This window comes from Cervus elaphus, chromosome 19 (genome assembly GCF_910594005.1).
Source record: "Cervus elaphus chromosome 19, mCerEla1.1, whole genome shotgun sequence".
NCBI lineage: Eukaryota > Metazoa > Chordata > Mammalia > Artiodactyla > Cervidae > Cervus > Cervus elaphus.
This window is the reverse complement of record NC_057833.1, coordinates 69,351,193-69,370,972: the sequence shown is the minus strand read 5'-3', so window position 1 is coordinate 69,370,972 and position 19,780 is coordinate 69,351,193. Positions and strand designations below refer to the sequence as shown.

Sequence of the window (19,780 nt, the reverse complement as noted above, 5' to 3'; positions counted from 1 at the left end):
AGATCGCCTGGAGAAGGGAATGGCTACCCACTCCAGTATTCTTGCCTGGAGAATCCCATGAACAGAGGAGCCTCATGGGCGATAATCCATGGGGTCGCCAAGAGTCAGAGGGTTAGGGTTAGGTTAATTATGTTCATAATTAAGGGAAGTCGTGTGATGATAAAAACATAAATAAGCAAAACCCAAGTGTAGATAACAAAGTGTAGGCGACAGAAAGAGGGAGGGAGGGAGGAATTCTGACAGGCGGACGGACAGGGAGAGTCCCCAGCATGGCTGACAGGGCTTATGAAGAATGAACAGGTAGACAGGGGGCGCTCTTTCAAGCAGTGGGAGGAGGTTTTGTTTTTTAAGATTTTTTTTTTTTTTTTTTTTAAGATTTTTTTTTTATGTTGACCATTTTTAAGTCTTTATTTAATTTTGTTACAACATTGTTTCTTCTTCTTTAAAAAACATAATTTTTAAAATTTATTTTTGGGTGCGCTGGCTTTTGGGTGCTGCAAGGACTTTTCTGAAATTGCGATCAGTGGGGGCTACTCTTCACTGGGGTCCATGGGCGTCTCATTGCAGGGGCTTCTCTTGTTGCCGAGCACCGGCTCTAGGGTGCTGGGGCTTCAGCAGCTGTGGCATGTGGGCTCAGCTGTTGTGGCTCCGAGGCTTAGTTGCTCCGTGGGATCTTCCTGCATCAGGGATCAAACCCGGGTCTCCTGCATTGGTAGGTGGATTCCTCACCGAGCCACCAGGGAAGCCCCTACAATATTGTTTCTGCTTTATGTTTTGGTTTTTTGGCCACAAGGCATGCGAAATCTTAGCTCTCTGACCAGGGATCTGACCCACACCCTTACTGGCAGGTAAAGTCTTAACCACTGGACCAGCAGAGAAGTCCCTATGTTTTCTTAGATGCTCCCAATAGAATCAAGGAAGACAGTCTGGAGGAGGGGAGATGGGAAACCAGAACAAGCCTTCCAACAACCCAAATAAAGAAATTAGGGCTAAAGTAATTCAAATGAACGTCGATCCCCTAAGACAGACTGTTGAGTGAAAAACCAAGATGTGAAACAAGTTACATAAAAAAGAAACGCTAAAAACAATACTATATGTATTTTAGGGGTATATATGAGAGCCTGTGTCTGTAAATGCATTTTTTAAAGATCTCTATTATGTGTGCATCCCAAACCAATAACAGTCTCTAGGAGGAGCAGGAAGGAATTAGGATTAGGGGTGGGGGGTCTGAATGGATTGCAGTTTTCTTCTGTATTGCTTGTTTTCTTTGTAATTAAGAGAATGTATTCTGTATTACCTACATAATTAGAATATATTTTAAAAATTAAATCAATAATCTGTTTACTTTTCATTATAACACAAGGCACTTAAGGATATTAAGGATATTACACTATGTCCATCTATGCTAGGTATTTCTAAATGGATTCTAAGAAAACCCCCAAAAAAACAGAATTACTGATCCTTAAAAGGTATAGAGTTCACAGAGTCTAATTCCCTTCTTTTACAAATGAGGAAATGTGGGTTTCTTGGGGTCTCTTTATTTATAAGCACAGGAAGAAGTATGTAAAACAATTCATGGGAAAGTCATTGTTGCCTTTAAGTTTTCCAGGCAGCTATGAAACCTACATTAAAATGCTATTTTTTCCACCAAAATTCATTTGCTCAGCCACAAGAGCCATTTTCTCTGAAAAGGGACGCTCAGTTACAAAGCTTGAAAGTTAATATATTCTTGGGTTGGGAGTGGAACAGGTTAACTTCTGCCCAGAAACCAGCGCATGACCTTGACATAAGCTAACCTCAGTGTTCCTATTCCAGCACCAGGGATTTCCTGCACCCTCAGAAAATATTATTACTCCACTGACAACAAGATTGGGTTGGCAGGGGCAAGGGGGGGACTTTTATCTGTGAGCTAGAATGTTAGCCTTAAAAATATGTGCTTCAAACTGATTTCAAAAGTGAGTGTCTAATCTAAGCCTTGCAATTGGTGGGGTTGAAAAACACAAGGGCTTCTCTAGAGGTTTTGGTGAGAAAGAGAAGTCGGTATTTGGACTAAAGAAAATATTTAAGTTATGATCAGAAATATATTTGTCTAGAAATAAAAAGGGGTTCTCCCCCCCTTAAATATTCACAGCTGGCTCTCTGACCATATCAAGTTACCAGGCTGCTCGATGACTCAACTGCCCCATCTGCGTTGGTGATTGACACAATGTATTCAGGGCTAGGGAACCTGGAGTCAGGACACCCCGGTTTGATGAAAGTTTATTTTACCAGCACCCAGAGACGCGCAGTTAACATCTGTGCTGCTGCTCCTGAAATTCCGAGCCATAAAACAAGTAAATTCAGCGTGGTCTAAAATTCCTGGGCATAGCAACCAACTGTCCAGAGAACACTTTGAGAGGGCTGCTTGGTAATGGAGCGGGGTTTATCTCAAGCAGGACTGGACATCTGGCGGCATCTTTGCCGAGCAAGTGTGGGAAGAAGGAAGCTGGGACTCCCGAGGCCAGCTGGACAGAGGGACGGGGAGGGCTCTGCTCTGGGCCCTGCGGTCGGGACACTCCCAGTGCTGCTCACCTCTTAGGCTCCAGGCTGTTGAGATGGGGAACACCACACTCAACCCCAGGAATCAAGGCTGTCTTTGAAGACGCTCACAGCTTACAACTGTGGACTCAGCTCTGTGTCCAACCTGTGGGAGAGAGTTCAATAAGGCCCGCCTGTCTCTGGAGTATCACAGAGTCTTTAAAAATGATGGTTCCATAGACGTTGAGCCATCATGGGAAAATACTGGCCCAGAGACAAACAGCACAAGAAACCAGGGAAGCACTGATACTACGGTAATAAATCAGTGAGACCTGACATGCAGCCCAGGACCAGAGGTGAACGCAGAGAAAGAGGGGTCGTTCCACTTGTTGGGGTGCAGTGTTCCTTTTCAAAAGCTTTTCTATTCTATTACTGGAAAAGCATCATTTAATTATAGTATATGATTGGAAGCTATAGGGATGAAAATGCATCCTCGAAAGACACGATCGTTTCTTCTTAGGAATCCTAGAGTCCTGGGGGAGGCATGGGAGTGACGTGGGAATACGACACCAGGTCAGCCACTGAAACGGGTTATGAGAGAAACACAGGGCAACCCCTCGGGGGAGCCAGAGCGAGAATCACGAACTTGAAAGCGCTCTGACAGTACAGGATGATGAAAACATATGCCTTCCGGACAGTGCGCAGGACCACATCTTCCGGTGTGATGCCCGCAGATCTTTGAGGTCACCCTCACATCTGAACGCACACTGTGTTCAGTGCACATGTGTTAGAGAGAGACGGGGGTGATGGAATCACAGGGCTCTCCCAGCAAGACGACCCCCGGCCTCCTTTCCGGCCACGTGCAGGCCTGGCCACACCTGCCCAAAGCCCCCCCACCAGAAGCAGGCAGCCTCTGATTTACCTGCCATCGCCAGCCCCAGTGTTCCTCCTTCACGATGCCTCCAGCTCTGGGTCCCTTCACGCTACAGCCCAAGTCCTTGCCCATCCCTCAACACTTACATGGCAGTAACGGGACACGACTTCAGACGCACTGGCTGCATCTCGCCCAGTCCCAGCGAGAGGGAAGGCCGATATTTCCCACCCCACCCCCCACGACAGCAGAACGGAACCATCCGAAGCCAGGAAGCCTAGCAGGAAACCATGATCTTACTATATAATTAGAGCCACAGAAGTGTGATTTATGTAGGATGAAAAGGAGGGGTGAAACTATAGACTATCCAAAAACAGAGCAGCAGTTAATTAAATGGCAGGACATCCATTCAATGGAAAATCACTTATCTACCGTATTTGTAAAAAACACATCTGTAACGACAACATGGTAATGGAAAAGGGCACATTGGCACAAAATTAAGAGAGAAATCTGCGTACAAAATTGAATATAAGTTATGGTTGGAAATATACAGAATCTCTTTAAAGGCTTTAAAGGAATACAAATATAGATTTGCTTACACATAAACATTGAAATATAAATACACATATAATCACAAGTTGTATTGTCAAAGGGAATTAACAGGTGCAGTGACAGAGAGCAGAGGGTCTTTCTCTGAGCAGACTGATTATTCAGAAGTGGCAGAATCAGGGGGGATTTTTTCGCCTCTATTGAACCCAATTTTTATGATGTCATATATAACACGTAATTGCAAAATTGTCCTCTGAGAGAGCATGCATTTTGTTTTCTGGCAGACTACTTTCCAAAATTCAAACAGACAAACTAAATCACACAGCTCACTCATCCTGGTGGCCTGCCTGGAGGTGAAGGCAGGATGGCCCCAAGGGACCCAGACTTCCCATCCTCACTGTTACACCGTCTCTAAACATTTTCCTGGGGAGGGAGGGAAGAAGCACAGCTGTGCTGTTCAGAGGTCTGGTTTGACACTTACGCAGAAAGAAAAAAATACATATCAGAAAATCTTGACAGAGGCTGTAAAGTCAGCTGCGGCCACCTCTGAGCACAGGTGGTCATATGCAGGGGGCTGTCCTTCTTGGGGAACCCACAGCTTGGCTTTCAACTTCATCCCAGAGAGCCAGCCTGGCACTTGCTTGGTGTCTGTCCTCAGAGTCCAGCTGGGATCGAGCATCCAGACGAGACCCGCCTGTTCCTGAGGACACATCCCGGGGCGGCCAGCGGAGAACGTGGGGGACCGAGGACAAGAGGCAGGGCCGGGCAGCCCACCCACCCCCAAGGCCTGCCAGCTCTCTCCTTGTATCAGGTTAGATGCCCAAGTCAACTTACTTAAAAAATGACTTGGGGGGTGGGCCTTCCCTGATGTTTCACAGGTGAAGAATTCGCCTGCCAGTGCAGGAGACATGGATTCGATCCCTGATGGGGGAAGATCCCACAAGCGGCAGAGCGACTAAGCCCATTGCTGCTGCTGCTGCTAAGTCGCTTCAGTCGGGTCCGACTCTGTGCGACCCCATAGACGGCAGCCCACCGGGCTCCTCTCTCCCTGGGATTCTCCAGGAAAGAACACTGGAGTGGGTTGCCATTTCCTTCTCCAATGCATGCATGTATGCTAAGACGCTTCAGTCATGTCCGACTCTGGGCGACCCTCTGGACGACAGCCCACCAGGCTCCTCCGTCCCTGGGATCCTCCAGGCAAGAACACTGGAGTGGGCTGCCATTTCCTTCTCCGACGAAGCCTGTGCACCACAACTACTGAGTCTGTGTTCCAGGGCCTGTGCTCGATAGCAAGAGAAGCCTCCACAATGAGAAGCCCATGTACCACAACCAGAGGGTAGCCCTGATCACCACAACGAGAAACCCCGTGCAGCAATGAAGACGCAGCACAGCCAAAAATAAATAAAATTATTATTATTTTTTAAATGACTTGGGACTTCCCCGGCAGTCCAGTGGTTAAGAATGTAAGCTCCCTATGCAATGGGCACAGGTTTGATCCCTGGTTGGAACACTAAGATCCCACTCGGTGCAGCCAAAAAAAAGAAAAATGACTTCACTACGTTACATTTCAATGTTATGTCCCTGACGTTGACCTTCTGTAGAAGCAGCTCCATGAAGAATGCTCCTGAATCATTTTATGAAGCTGTTACAGAAGCTGCTCATTACTTTGCTTGATGTCATTATTTCTAAGGATCTATGAGGCAGATTATTTTTTATCAATGAATGTAAGACTGTTTCCTGAGGATGATTTTTTTAATTTTTTTTTTCATTTGCGCTTTGGCAGCTCTAAACCCGAAGTTAAATCTCACGTCTATCACACTAACAACACTAATATACATTTATGATATATTTGCTCCCTCCTTCCTCTCCACCATCTTTCTACATGTTAAAAACATTTTCTCTTTTATTCAACAGACTATTTCATTGTAAATGGCCTTAAATTATTTCTAAGAAGAGACAGTTTATAAATAAACCTGCATAGCACCGTATCTTGAGGAAATTGTCTACTGGCAGAGGTCCAGCTTGATACATTAAAGACATTAAACAAGGTTGTTAACATTGCTTAAGCAAAAACAAATCCACAGCCAGGACAAATCCAGAACATGGCTTTCTATACAATCACTAGACCAGGCAGTTCAAAAATCAAAGCCATAACAAAAGAGGCTGAGAAACTGCTCTAGACTGAGAGACAAAGACACACATCACCAATATGCTGACCTCTGCTTGGATCCTGGTTCAAGAGAAAACCACACAGCTATAAAAGACATTTTTGATGCAACTGGGAAAATTTAAATATGAATTGGATAGTTGTTGTTATTCAGTCACCCAGTCATGTCCCACTGTTTGCGACCCCATGAACTACAGCACTCCAGGCTCCCCTGTCCTTCGCCATCTCCCGGAATCTGCTCAAACCCATGTCCATCGAGTCGATGATGCCATCCAACCATCTCATTCTCTGTCATCCCCTTCTCCTCCTGCCTTCAATCTTTCCCTGCATCAAGGTCTCTTGCAATGAGTCGACTCTTCACATCAGGTGGCCACAGACTTGGGTAGTAGACGATGTTAATTTTTACAGGTGTGCTAATGGCATAGTGGATATATAGGAGAAAATTTTTAAAAGAGTGAGATATTTATTGTGAAGTGTCATGACTGTTTACAATTCACTTTTAAATAAGAAAATGAAACAAAAACGTATGTGTGTGTCTGTGTGTGTGTATTACTCAGAGAGAGAACAAATATGGCAAAATGAAAACAACTGCTAGATCCAGGCAGACAGTTGTTCATTGTACTAATTCCCAGATCTTTACTGTGTGTTTGAAATTTTTCACAGTAGATTGGGCAGAGGTGTGCAGAAGTCCACTTCCAGATCAATCAAAGATGTTTTAAACCTGATGACAAATCATTTTATAGAACCCTGAGTGTACCCCAAACATAAACAATTAGGGTTCAAGGAACAGTCATGAACGTAGCAAGAGAAAAGGAAAACAGCCACCACCACAATTTCACCATTGTCACGGGTCATGGGATGCTCAGGTGGTTCAATAAGACACAAGCATCAGAATCAGGATGCTACAGTTCCAAAAAAGTCACTTCAATTAAAACCTATTTATCTCCATAGTCTGCATGGACAGATTTATTCCACATATGCAACCCAGCCAGTAGCAAGACATTCATGGATCTCTGCCTAGAATTGTGGAGATCACTCAAACCCAAATATGGGCAGTTATAGAAGCAGGAGGAAGCCCCTGTCACCTGAACACCAGCACTGCTTCCAAGGCTGCAAGAGTCTCAGTTGTGTCCCTTCCATTTGCACCCCGCCTCCACGGGGAGGATGCTGACCCATGAAACTCTCTGACCTGAGCTTTTAACCACGGATTCAGAGCTGACATCTTACACTGATCCCACTCCAAACTGTCAACTGGAGAGGCTCTGCTGCTAGCCACATCAGTTTAAGGAATGCTGAGAATGAGCTCTGAACCATGCGTTCATCTGTTCAAGAGCATCTGCTCAGTACCTACTATGTGCCAGACACTGTGCCAGATGAGAACATGCCCTTGTGAATAAATCAGATGAGGTTCTTGTATTCACGGTGTCTAAGATCTAGGGAGGAACATAAGCCATGAAACAAGCAAGCGAACGTGTGTTTATATGTATACATAAAAATACATTGTTGTTTAGTCGCTCAGTCCTGTCCAACTCTTTTGAGACCCCATGGACTGCAGCCCTCCAGGCTCCTCTGTCCGTGGGATTTTGCGAGCAAGAATACTGGAGTGGGTTGCCATTTCTTTCTCCAGGGGATCTTCCTGAGGGAGGGAGTGAACCCGCATCTCCTGCACTGCAGGCAGATTCTTTACCACTGAGCCACCAGAAACCCTCTGGGTGCTTATACATATACATAAAAATGTATCTGAATACAAATTGATTTGTCCTCCAAAGGAAATACATGGGGTCCAGTTGAATGATGGCATTTACCTTTCCCACTGACATCAGACACTGGGTAGCCTCACCCCCTGAAATCTTGTCCCTTTCTGCCATGAATGAGGGGGCAGTGGGAGATGGAGAGGGGCAAGTCCAAGAAGGTATCTCTGAGGAAGCGACTTGAAGTCAAGTCCTAGAGGAGGGGCAGGAGGGACTCAGTGCTGGTGAGAGCTGGGGGAGGAGGGTACCAGGTGCAGAAGGCGCGTGAGGTGGGCCAGGTTGGGTGGAGGCGAATGACCCAAGATGCACCTGGTGAGATAACATCAGGTCAGACTTTGTAGGTGGTTATAAACAGCTCTGCATTTACTTGAAGGGGATGCTGGGCCATTGAATCATTCGAATCAGTGGATGGACATGATGTGACTTAGATTTTAAAACGCTATCCTGCGGCAAGTTGACTGCAAGGGGGCAAGAGGGTAAGCTATTGCTGTGGTCCAGGTGAGACACATATTCTAAAGAATGTCCACTAGGACAGTGGAGTAGGAGAGAAGTGGGTAGAACTGACAAGCTTTGCTAATGGGCTGCGAACAGAAGGGACACAGCGTGGCTTCTAGATTTCTGGTTCAATCAAATGCTGGTGCCAGTTGAGGACAGACAACTAAGAGTGAATAAACTGGTGTAAAGAGCATAAGCGAACAGTTTAGACAGAATTTTTCATCTTCTAAAGAATACCTCCTCACTTGTGGTCAGTCAGTTAATCAGTCTGGTACTTGTGAAGGGTTCACCATGCCTCCAGCTCTTCACATTTACCTTAACCATCTACTTTTTCAAAGATGATTTGACAGGACATTCATTAAAAGTCACAGGTACAAAAAAAACTATTGAAAAGGGATGTGCATGTATGTGCGCATGCGTGTCTGTGTGTCAGTAGAAGAACCAAATAACAAAAGGGTGGAAATAAGGGTACGTGTGTGCTCAATTGCTCAATTATATCTGACTCTTTGTGACCCCCATGGACTGTAGCCTGCCAGGCTCCTCTGTCAATGGGATTTCTCAGGCAAGAATACTGGAGTGGGTTGCCATTTCCTAGTCCAGGAGAATCTTCCTGACCCAGGGATCAAACCCACATCTGAGTCTTAATTCTAAAAGAAGCTGTAATGCTTGCAAGCGCAAAACTTAGCTCTGAGCTTCCCAGCAGCCAAAGGAAAAAGGGAAAGGTGAGTTTTGTAGTTATCATTGTCTAATAACAGGAAGCATGTTGGTTTAGGTGGAGAAATAAAGCTATGCATACTCTCTACTTTGAAAGCATTTTTTATTACAACATAGCTTGTCTAGGGGCCAGTGATCAATATGGCAAAAGGTTTTGTCAATAACAGTTTAATACAAAAGACTTCTATATAAAACCTAAAAAAGACAGCCCAAATGAAGAATGGACCCATAGGAGGCACTGGTCAAGGGCACAGGTGCTAGGTTTTGTTTTTAATAGTCATTGTGATCTTGGTATCCACTGATTTAACTACAGCTTCTTTTATCTTAGGATGTGGGTCTTTTCTGAGTCTCTCTCTCTGAAGGTGTGTGTATGTGCGTGGACCTTTTGAGAATTAGTTGTAGACTTTCTAAGACTTTTTAAAACAAACTTTACTTGGCGTTGCTGGGTCTTGGTTGCTGCCCAAGAAGAAACCAACTAGAAACTTGGTTTCTCTAGTTGTGGCGGGTGGGGGAGACTCTAGTTGCCCTGCACAGGCTTCCCACTGGGGTGGTTTCTCTGGTTGCAGAGCACCCGATCTAGGGTTCAGGGCTTCAGCAGTTGTGGCCAACCAGCGGCTTAGTTGCTCCCAGGCATGTGGAATCTTCCCAGACCAGGGATCGAATCGGTGCTCTCTGCACTGGCAGGCAAGTTCTTGAACCACTGGACCGGCCAGGGAAGTCCCTCTAAGACGTTTTGATAAACCTCCCAAGCTCCCAGCCGCCCCCTCGCCCCCTCCCCGACTCTGGTCAGGAAAATTCTGCCTTGACTTGCTTTGGGAGAGCAAGCATCAGATAACAGTTTCCAGACCTCGTCCGTGTCACCCAGGAAATAAACACGCCTGAACTCCTTTTCTGTTCTTTGCTCAGCTGACGCCCCTGAGACAGCCAGGGAGCCCCCTCTTACATCACGGCTTTCTTCTCAGGGGACCCTGGGGCCCTGTGAGCTCCTTGGGGCCAACCTGAACCAGAGTCCGCTCTCAATGTCCTGAGGCCGGGAGAGAGAGACACCCACTCCCCACACCCACACCCCCACCCCGGCTAAGTGCCCGCCCCGGCACCGCGAACTCACCCTTCCCCGGGGGGCTTCACCTCGGCTCATGGCCCTTCAGGGGTCTGCAGCTGGGGTCCAGGGCGCCCCGCTCCCTCCTGGGAAGTGGCCCTGAGTCCCGGGAAGCCCCAGAGCGAGGGCCCCCAGTGGCCCGCGGGCGGCCCTGCATGCGGGCGGCGCGGGATGAATAATTGACTAACGCAGGCAGGGGAGTGGAATTACCGCCGCGGTCCTTCCAGCGCAGCCCACGCGCCCGTCGGGCGGCCGGCCGGCCTGCGCTGCCGCCAACTCCGGAGCATGGCTGCCTTCCCGAGACGCCCCAGCCAGCTCGGCAAGTGCGCGGCCTTTTACTGGGAACAATTTGCGTACTGCATCTCAGGTTCAAAGGTGTGCGCATAGCTCGGAGGATTAATAAACGCAACCTGGAGGGGCGGGGATGCGGGGGTGAAAACGCACCACCCCACCCCCCCCATCCCAAGGGAGGGCGGAGGGACTAGGGCTGCCCTCTGGGGTGGAGGGAGCCCCAGCTTCCAAACTGAGGCGCTCAGGGAGCCACCAGCTGCTCCTCTGTTCTCTGCCTTTTCTTCATTCCGCCCCCCCCGCCCCCAACAGATAATTCACTGAGCATCTCCTAGGCGCCAGGGTTGCGTTGGGAGTCGGGGCCGGGGGGAGGATACAGCCCGGAACAAAACAAGTCGCTGCTTTCATGGAGCCCGCATTTGGTTGCGGGGGGAGACAGACAGACAATAAAGAAATAACATAGTTGGTGGGGGCGGGGTGGGGAGGGGGTGGGGCCTGGGAAGAGCAAATACCCAGAAAGGGCAAGGAGAGTGATGGGAAGTTATTCAAGAGTGCTGAAAAGATGCTTCTCTGTGGCTGTTCTTAGATTCACACTGTCATTTAACAACCGTATTATTCTTTGCTAATAGGACTTACTACATTATGATAAGTGCTTTAGCGTTTTTGCTTTATGTAATTGTCACATCAACTTGATGACACGGATCTTTCTGTGCCCCTTTTACAAAAGAGGAAATTGAGGCAGTGCATCTCAAGGCCACTTAATAACTAGCGGGTGGTCAAACCTTGAACCCAGACTGTTGTCTTTAGGGCCCCACTCTGACATGCTGTGCGGAAGTTTATATATATGTTTCCCACTCCTTCCCAGATGTATGAGGAGGCCAAAAATAACCTAATATGCATGAAAGCATTTTGGAAAGTAAAGCCCCCCTCCTCCACATTACATGATATTTCTCTTGCTCTTGATTTCTATTGGATTGTTAAAGAGGGCAAGAAAACGCATGATAATTGGGACCTAGATCGCCCAAGGGTCCCCAAGCTGCCAGCAGACAGGTGGCCAGTGTCTCCAGTTCTGCCTGCTCTGATGCCAGCAGCCAGGGCACCCAGTGACACTCGAGAAGACAGCACACGAGCTCCTGGCTCCTGCCAACCAAGTTTGGATTACAAGGGTGCTGCCTACCAGCCTAGTGGGTGGCAGGTGCCCTCCAGGAACCAGTGGGAGACAGGCAGGACCACTCCCCAGATCAGATCCTCGCCCTGGGTCCCTCTTGCCACTATCCACCCCTATTCATGAGACAGGCAGCACCAGGGACAATGGCCTTTCCCAGAGTCAGGGGAGCCAGGGAATCAAGCCCCTGAGTCCAGAACCAGGATCAGCCAAGACTCCCAAGCACCACGACCCATCCACAGGGCAGCTAAGGCTGGATTCTGGGCAGAATCAGTCCTCAGTGTTAGAGCAAAGTACTTCCCTGCTGGCTCAGACGGTAAAGCATCTGGCTACAATGGAGGAGACCCAGGTTCAATCCCTGGGTCGGGAAGATCTCCTGGAGAAGGAAATGGCAACCCACTACAGTATTCCTGCCTGGAAAATCCCATGGACAGTGGAGCCTGGTAGGCTACAGTCCATGGGGTCGCAAAGAGTCGGGGACACAACTGAGCAATTTCATTTCTTTCTTTCTCCCAGGCCCCAGGAAGTCACCCCTGCCCCCACCATCTGACCGATTCCACTGGAGGATTAAGAGGGACTGAGAGTTGCGATTTAGAAAGAGTAACAAATTGGAAGCTGGGGAGAATTTGGACATTCCTGTTCATTCACTGGGGCTTCCCTGTGGCTCAGACGGTAAAGAGTCTGCCCACAATGTGGAAGACCTGGGTTCGATCCCCGAGTGGGGAAGATCCCCTGGAGGAGGACATGGCTACCCACTCCAGTATTCTTGCCTGGAAATCCTCACGGACAGAGGAGCCTGGTGGGCTACAGTCCATGTGGGTCTCAGAGTCTTGACATGACTGACCGACTGAGCATGAAGGCCCAAGCATCAGCTACAGACAGCCATTCCCTCCTCAGCCCCTCCACCCAGGAGTGCAGTCGCAGACACCCAATAAGCCAAAACAAAATTTCTCCGGGTTTTACCCAAATATGCCGTGGACTTTGGAATGAACTCTTACTCCTCCTTCCCTGTGACCCGACTGCAAATCAGTTTTTGATGGGATTGGACAGTTTGCGGAGATGGGTAGTGATCACGTTGAAATATGATGACGGGGGCAAGACTGTAAGGACATCCTCAAAATAAGACATGTGCGGTGGAGCGGCCATGTGAAAACAATTAGGACAATAAATTTACTAATTGCTGAGAGTAACTTAATAACAAAACCACAATGCTCTCCACTATTAATCCTGGCTACCAGGGGGGGTACCAATTGCATTTTGCTTGCTGGAAGGATTGTAAATATCGGGCCAGAGACACGGTGTTTGTGGATATCAAATGAAAAGGCTTGCGTGGCTTTTTGTAATTGAAAAGTAAATGATTCTGCAACCTCAAACCCATTCAGGGGGCCCTCGGGGTATGAGGTATTTCTTAAACCTATGCAGAGAGAGAAAGGTAGGAGACAGGCCTGGCTATGACACATTCTCCTTCTTCAGCACCTTTTGCACTTTTCCATGTAAACTCAAGTGATGGGAGTTGCTTCAGGTTTTGGAGGCTTGGTAATCGATTTCTAACAAGTGGAGATTCAAATGCCATATTTTAAAGAGGCTTGGAGTCTTAAGGTTGAATGGATAGATTCAAGGTAACAGCTAGATTCGGGGAACCATTCTTGGATTAGGTAAAGAGCCTTTAGTCTTTGGGTCCCCAAGTCTTTTGGGGGTGGCTTGTTACTGATCATTCCTCATCAGAAATTAGGTATTGTTCCCTGGCATGAGGAGTAAGGGGCTTCCCTGGTGGCTCAGACGGTAAAGAATCTTGTCTGCAATGCAGGAGACCCGGGTTCATTCCCCGGGTCAGGAAAATCCCCTGGAGAAGAAAATGGCAACCCACTCCAGTATTCTTGCCTGGAGAATTCTATGGACTATGGACAGAGGAGCCTCGACTACAGTCAATGGTGAAAGTCCATGGACTCGCAAAGAGTCAGACACGACTGAGTGACCAACACTTTAACTTTCACATCAGGAGTAAATGCAGTGTGTTTGGACCAGAGAAGGACCCTTACCTCACAGAAGATCAAAGACAACCATCAAATATATCACCTTCAATAATTCAGCAAAATGCAAAGGATGGCAAGTTCCCTAAATAGGTGGACTCTTTGACTAGCATTTATGGCTCAGACAGTAAAGCATCTGCCTGCAATGCAGAAGACCCGGGGTTGGGAAGATCCCCTGGAGAAGGAAATGCCAACCCACTCCAGTACTCTTGCCTGGAAAATCCTGTGGATGGAGGAGCCTGGTAGGCTACAGTCCATGTGGTGGCAAAGAGTCAGACATGACTGAGTGACTTCACTTTCACTTTGAGCCTACAGTTCTCTTAAGGTTTGCCCAAGTCTTCAAGGATTTTGGATCATTCAAGCTTCATTTTTTTCTCTCTGAAATATTCAGAAAAAAATAGACTGAAGTATTTTAAAAAAACTTTTCACTGGAGTATAATTGATTTAAAATATTGTGTTCATTTCTGCTGTAGAGCAAAGTGACTCAGTTATACATACTCATATATCTACACTTTTTTAGAGTCTTTTCCCATATAGGTCATTAGAGAGTATTGTGACGAGTTCCTTGTGCTATAGAGTAGGTCCTTGTTGGTCATCTATTTTACATATAGTAGTGTGTATATATCAATTCCCAGTCTCCCAGCTTCCCTCCTTTGTGTCCGTAAGTTTGTTTTCTGTATCTGTGACCTTGTTTCTGTTTTGTAAATAGAGCTACTATATGATCCTGCAACCCCACTCCTGGGCATATGTCTGGAGGAAATCATAATTCAACAAGATACATGCATCCCAATGTTCACTGCAGTGCTATTTACAATTACCAGGACCTGGAAGCAATCTAGATATTCATTGATGGAGGAACGGGTAAAGAAGATTCTGTACATGTATACAATGGAATATTACTTAGCCATTAAAAAATGAAATAATGTCATTTGTAGCAACATGCCTGGATGTAGAGATTGTCATAGTGAGTGAAGTAAGTCAGACAAAGACAGATATCATATGACAGCATTTACACCTGGAATTGAAAAAAAATAGCACAAAGTATTTTTTTTTAAATACATTTTCTTCTACCTCTCTTCTGTATTTGACTGTATCCCAGGGGGAAGTTGCATTTACAAAAGTTGGAGGTTCTGTTGGTAGTTCATTGTGATGTTGCTATCACTGCAATGAGCAGGTTAACATGATGATAATGTGAAGTTTCAGAGTTTGAAAGACCAAGCATGTTTTTGCTGGACCATCCCTGGGAGATATCTGATGGCTATTGGGAGGCTGAGAGGAGGAGAGGTGAGTGGGGGGCACCTCAAACTCTGACATGTCCCACTTCACTGAGGATGATCGGTTTTACCAAGCCCTTGAACTTTGCCTCCAGCTGCAAGATGGGGGGCCGGTGGTGCCTAAATGGGATCCCCTGACCAGCTGCCTTCCTGGAAAGTCAGGGGTTATTACCTTGGACTTACTAAAAGTTTGGAGAAAAATAGTATTTCTGAGGCCATCCAACTTTTAGTTCCTCTTGAAGTTTACTTTTGGCTTAGTTCCAGTCTTCAGAGACCTGTATACATTGTTTTCATTCCTTTCAGAATTACTTTTACTGAATCCCACATGAGGCTTATCTCATTGGCCCACTTCTAAAGTAGTAAGAAAACAAATTCTCAGGTCCCATCCCGCAGTCTGATGGAGTGTTTCCAGGGGTGTTTCCAGGAGTGTTTCCACACAGCTTGAGAAAAGCTGTGTGTCCGCTGACTCTTTGAGGCAGCGCCATTGTCCCCTAACAATTTTTGCTGGTTTGATTGTTAGCAAGAATTGTGTTTCTTCTGAGCAACTGGTGTAGTTTTTTTCATCCCTCGACTCTGGAGTTTCTAACTGATCACGTTATATCTTGGGGTTGACTGCATGACGTCCAGATTCAAGCGGACAAGCTCTTACTTAGGACATTGTACTTTATGTTCATTTTCTAACTTCTGTCTTTGTTTCCCCTCTTTCCTTAAAATATGCACTTAACCATTTTTATTATGAAACGTTTCAAACACACAGGAACAGCAAGTATAGTATAATGAACTCTCATATATCCATCACCAGGCTTCACCAATTTTCAATTTAGAGTCAATCTTTAATATCTGATTTTACTCTTATTGGGGTTTGGAATCTCTTGTAAGTCCCTCAAATCCTAGGTGGAGAATACATCCTAAATCATCACAGTAAGTCAGTGATTCTTCTATGGAGGTGATTTTTGCCCCTCCCTCATCTACCCCGTCCCCCTTCGAGAACATTTGGAAATATCTGGGGACATTTTTGATTGTCACGACTGGGTGGAGGTCAGTGTCACAACTGGGCTAGTGACATCAACATATAGAATTGGGGATGAACAGGATGGCACCCAAGGCAGAGTGATCCAGCCCTAACTGCCAATACTACCGAGGTTGAGAAACTTTACCCTAAATGACAGGTATTTTTCAAGCTAGAATATTCTTAGGAAGTTGAGCTTGAGTAAAGCACAAGCTGCATTTTCAAGTTGAAGACTATTCTATTGATGAGTACCATAGGGTTTGGTGGCTTATGCCAAATTCATGGTCCATACACTAGAACACCAGTGGGAAACTAGTTCACAGTGGTTGTGTCTGGGGGGTTGGGGAGCTGGGTGCATAGGAATGGAGCAGGATAAAGATTTGCTTTGCTTGTTTTTTACTTTACTAGTAGAACTGTAAGCTTTTTTTTTTTTTTTTCGGTCATGCCACACAGTTTTCAGGATCTCAGTTCACCAGCAAGGAACTGAACCCAGGCCATGGCAGTGGCCATGTACAGGAGGTGATAACCAAAACCATCCCCAAGAAAAAGAAATGCAAGAAGGCACAGTGGTTGTCTGAGGAGGCCTTACAAACAGCTGAGAAAAGAAGAGAAGCGAAAGGCAAAGGAGAAAAGGAAAGACAGACCCATCTGAATGCAGAGTTCCAGAGAATAGCAAGGAGAGATAAGAAAGACTTCTTAAGTGAACAACACAAAGAAATGGAGGAAAACAATAGAATGGGAAGGACTGGAGAGCTCTTCAAGAAAATTGGAGATATCAAGGGAACACTTCATGCAAAGATGGGCTCAATAAAGGACAAAACCAGCAAGGACCTAACAGAAGCAGAAGGGATTAAGAAGAGGTGGCAAAAACACACAACTGTACAAAAAAAGCTCTTAATGACCTAATGGTGTGGTCACTCACCTAGAGCCAGACATCCTAGAGTATGAAGTCGAGTGGGCCTTAGGAAGCATTACTACAAACAGAGCTAGTGGCGGTGATGGAATTCCAGCTGAGCCATTTCAGATCCTAAAAGATGATGCTGTGCAAGTGCTGCACTCAATATGCCAGCAAATTTGGAAAACTCAGCAGTGGCCACAGAACTGGAAAAAAGTCAGTTTTCATTCCAGCCCTGAAGAAAGGCAATGCCAAAGAATGTTCAAACTACCACTCAGTTGCACTCATTTCACATGCTAGCAAGATTATGCTCAAAATTCTTCAAGCTAGAAAATCTATGGTTTTTCTAGTAGTCATATATAGATGTGAGAGTTGGACCATAAAGAAGGCTGGATGCTGAAGAATTCATGCTTTTGAACTGTGGTGTTGGAGAAGACTCTTGAGAGTCCCTTGGACTGCAAAGAGATCCAACCAGTCAATCATAAAGGAAATCAATACTGAACATTCATTGGAAAGACTGATGCTGAAGCTGAAGCTTCAATACTTTGGCCTCCTGATGTGAAGAGCTGACTCATTTGAAAAGACCCTGATGCTGGGAAAGATTAAGGGCAGGAGGAGAAGGGGACGACAGATGATGAGATGGTTGGATGGCATCACCGACTCGATGGACATGAGCTTGAGCAAACTCCGGGAGATGGTGAAGGACAGGGAAGCCTGGCGTGCTGCAGTCCATGGGGTCGCAAAGAGTCAGACATGACTTAGTGATGAAGAACAACAAATACGGCAGTGAAAGCCCTGGGTCCTACCACCTGGCTCCACCAGACCTTTCAGACTTTTTTAAAAATTGAAGTAGAGCTGATTTGCGTTTCAGATATAGGACAAAGTAACTCAGTTATATATACAAGATTCTTTTCCATTATAGGTTATTGGCTTGGTGGTGGTTTAGCTGCTCAGTTGTGTTAGACTCTTCATGACTCCACGGACTGTAGCCCGCCAGGGTCCTCTGTCCATGGGATTTCCCAGGCAAGAATCCTAGAGGGGGTTGCCATTTCCTTCTCCAACTATAGGTTATTACAAGATATTGAATATAGTTCCATGTGCTATGCTGTACCATAGGTCCTTGTTTGTTTGTTTAATCTCTTTTTTAGCAGTGTGTATCAGTTAATTCCAGACTCCCAATTTATCCCTCCCTTCCGCCTTTCCCCTTTGGTGCCTCTGAGTTTGTTCTCTCTAAGGCTTGCTTTTTCCTGTGTGCCTGTTCGTGTCTTTCTACTTTATACTGAATGTAGTCTTACCTATTTGAAGTAGTTATGTTTGCATAATGTGGACTCCCTGACTGTTTTTAAAGGATCAGAAAACACAAAATTCTTATTTAAAAAAAGAAACTGTTAAAATGGTTGCGTAAGGAGACCGGAAGGAACCTTCTGAAAGGGCTTTCCAGAGAACCGTGAGCCTGTCAGACCCCGAGGACCGCTCAGCAGAGGCCTGGGCCATTAAGGGAATCAGAAACATGTGGAAGGGGTGGCCGTCTGGGCCCCGCATGATGGATCAATTGCAGGGGAGTGAAGTTAAACAAGATGGTCCCCATGCCAAGCCTCTGACACTAATGAGCTCTCAACTCAGGGAACAGGTCTCTGGCAGACAGGGAGGGGTGGGGGTGCCTTGCAGCCTTGCCTGGCAGCGGTGTGGGCAGAGAGCAACCTCAAGCCCCGAAGATGAGTCCCCGCCGCTGCTGGCTTATGACCATGTGCCCCTGGGGAAGTCCCCTTCCCTTGTCCAGATCTTTCGGAGGACACGCCTGCGATGAGCTGTAAGTGGTGATGGGAGTGAGGTGACCTCCTTGCTCCTTTCAAAGAGAGCAGCTCTCCAGCAGTTTCAGCGAGCAGCTATGCTCAGGGGTAGAGGGGATGGCAGGCCCTCCCACCTCTCCATCCTCCTCTTCCTCCAGTCTCAGGCCTTCTCAGTTCCAGCTCCCAAGGCCTGTGTGGGTCCCTCATATTTGGCAAGCTCCTCTCCACCGAGAGGCCTTTGCACATGCTGTTCCTTCTCCCAGACACACTGTTCCTGTCCCCACCCCAGTGAATGTCTACTCATGTTCACCTCCTCCAGGAAGCCCTCCTTGACTCCCCTAGCAGGTCAGATTCCCTTCTTATAGGATGTCTAGTCTCTCTTTCCCAGCACTTGGAGAGATGCTCCTTCAGACTGTGCAATTATGTGGTAGATGTCTGTCTCCTGGCTGGTCTGTAAGCACCGTGGAGGCAGAGTCTGGGTCTGGATCCCAGCTCAGCACCTGGCACATGCTTGAGACTCAAGTACCTGTTCATCAAGCGACCCAGTGAGTAACAGAAATGGCGTTGCCCGAGGGGTGTGACCACCAAGAACTTGTCAAGCCACTCCTGGAAGAGCAGGTAAGCTGGGAGGACTGGAAGTGCCTCCCAGCTGTGGGAGAAGGGCTCATGTCGTGGAGTCTCCTGTGGCTTCACTAGGGGTGGGGGCCTGGGCGTGGTGAGGTCAGGTCTTGGCCAGAGAGCACACCTGGATTGCTGCCTGACCACAAGTCAATGTCTTCTGTTTCTCTTCTTTCCCACCTGGTGCCGATGGAGTGAGGCAGACAGACCTCGTGATGCTCAAGTGGTGAATTAGTGACCCTCTCAGGTTGGTCCGTAGACAGGGGAGCCCAGGGCAGGAAGAGCTAAGAGATTCTTCAGGATGACCTGGCGGAAATGAGAGACCCCCTTTCTAATGGACCCTTGGAGAGGGGCGAAGCGGTTCTGCCCTTCCTGGCTACGGTGACCCCAGACTATGTTGAAGGCCACTTCTCTGAGTTCCCATGATGCCCTGGGCATATTCCCGTTGCTTAGCAACGGTGATGGTGACCTTTATGTCTGGTACCCAACACGGTTGGAAGCCCTCGAGGTTTAGACTGCGGGTTTATTTTTTCTCCTTCCTTTCAGTC

At 46.9% G+C, this 19,780-nt stretch overlaps 1 protein-coding gene across 3 annotated transcripts in view; it reads right to left on the bottom strand.

Annotated features, from left to right (window-relative positions):
• The window catches only part of CLDN14 (claudin 14), an 80,137-nt gene extending 69,819 nt beyond the window's left edge, over positions 1–10,318 (bottom strand). The window contains exons 1-2 of one of the 3 annotated variants that reach the window (XM_043875459.1): positions 10,173–10,318; positions 2,572–2,683 (exon numbers count right to left, since the gene is read on the bottom strand). The gene's annotated coding sequence lies outside the window, so the exon portion shown is untranslated. Of the gene's footprint in view, positions 1–2,571; positions 2,684–3,439; positions 3,476–10,172 lie in introns of those variants that run through there. The other 2 variants (XM_043875460.1, XM_043875461.1) reach the window with 2 other exon arrangements.
• Positions 10,319–19,780: the final 9,462 nt, after the last annotated feature.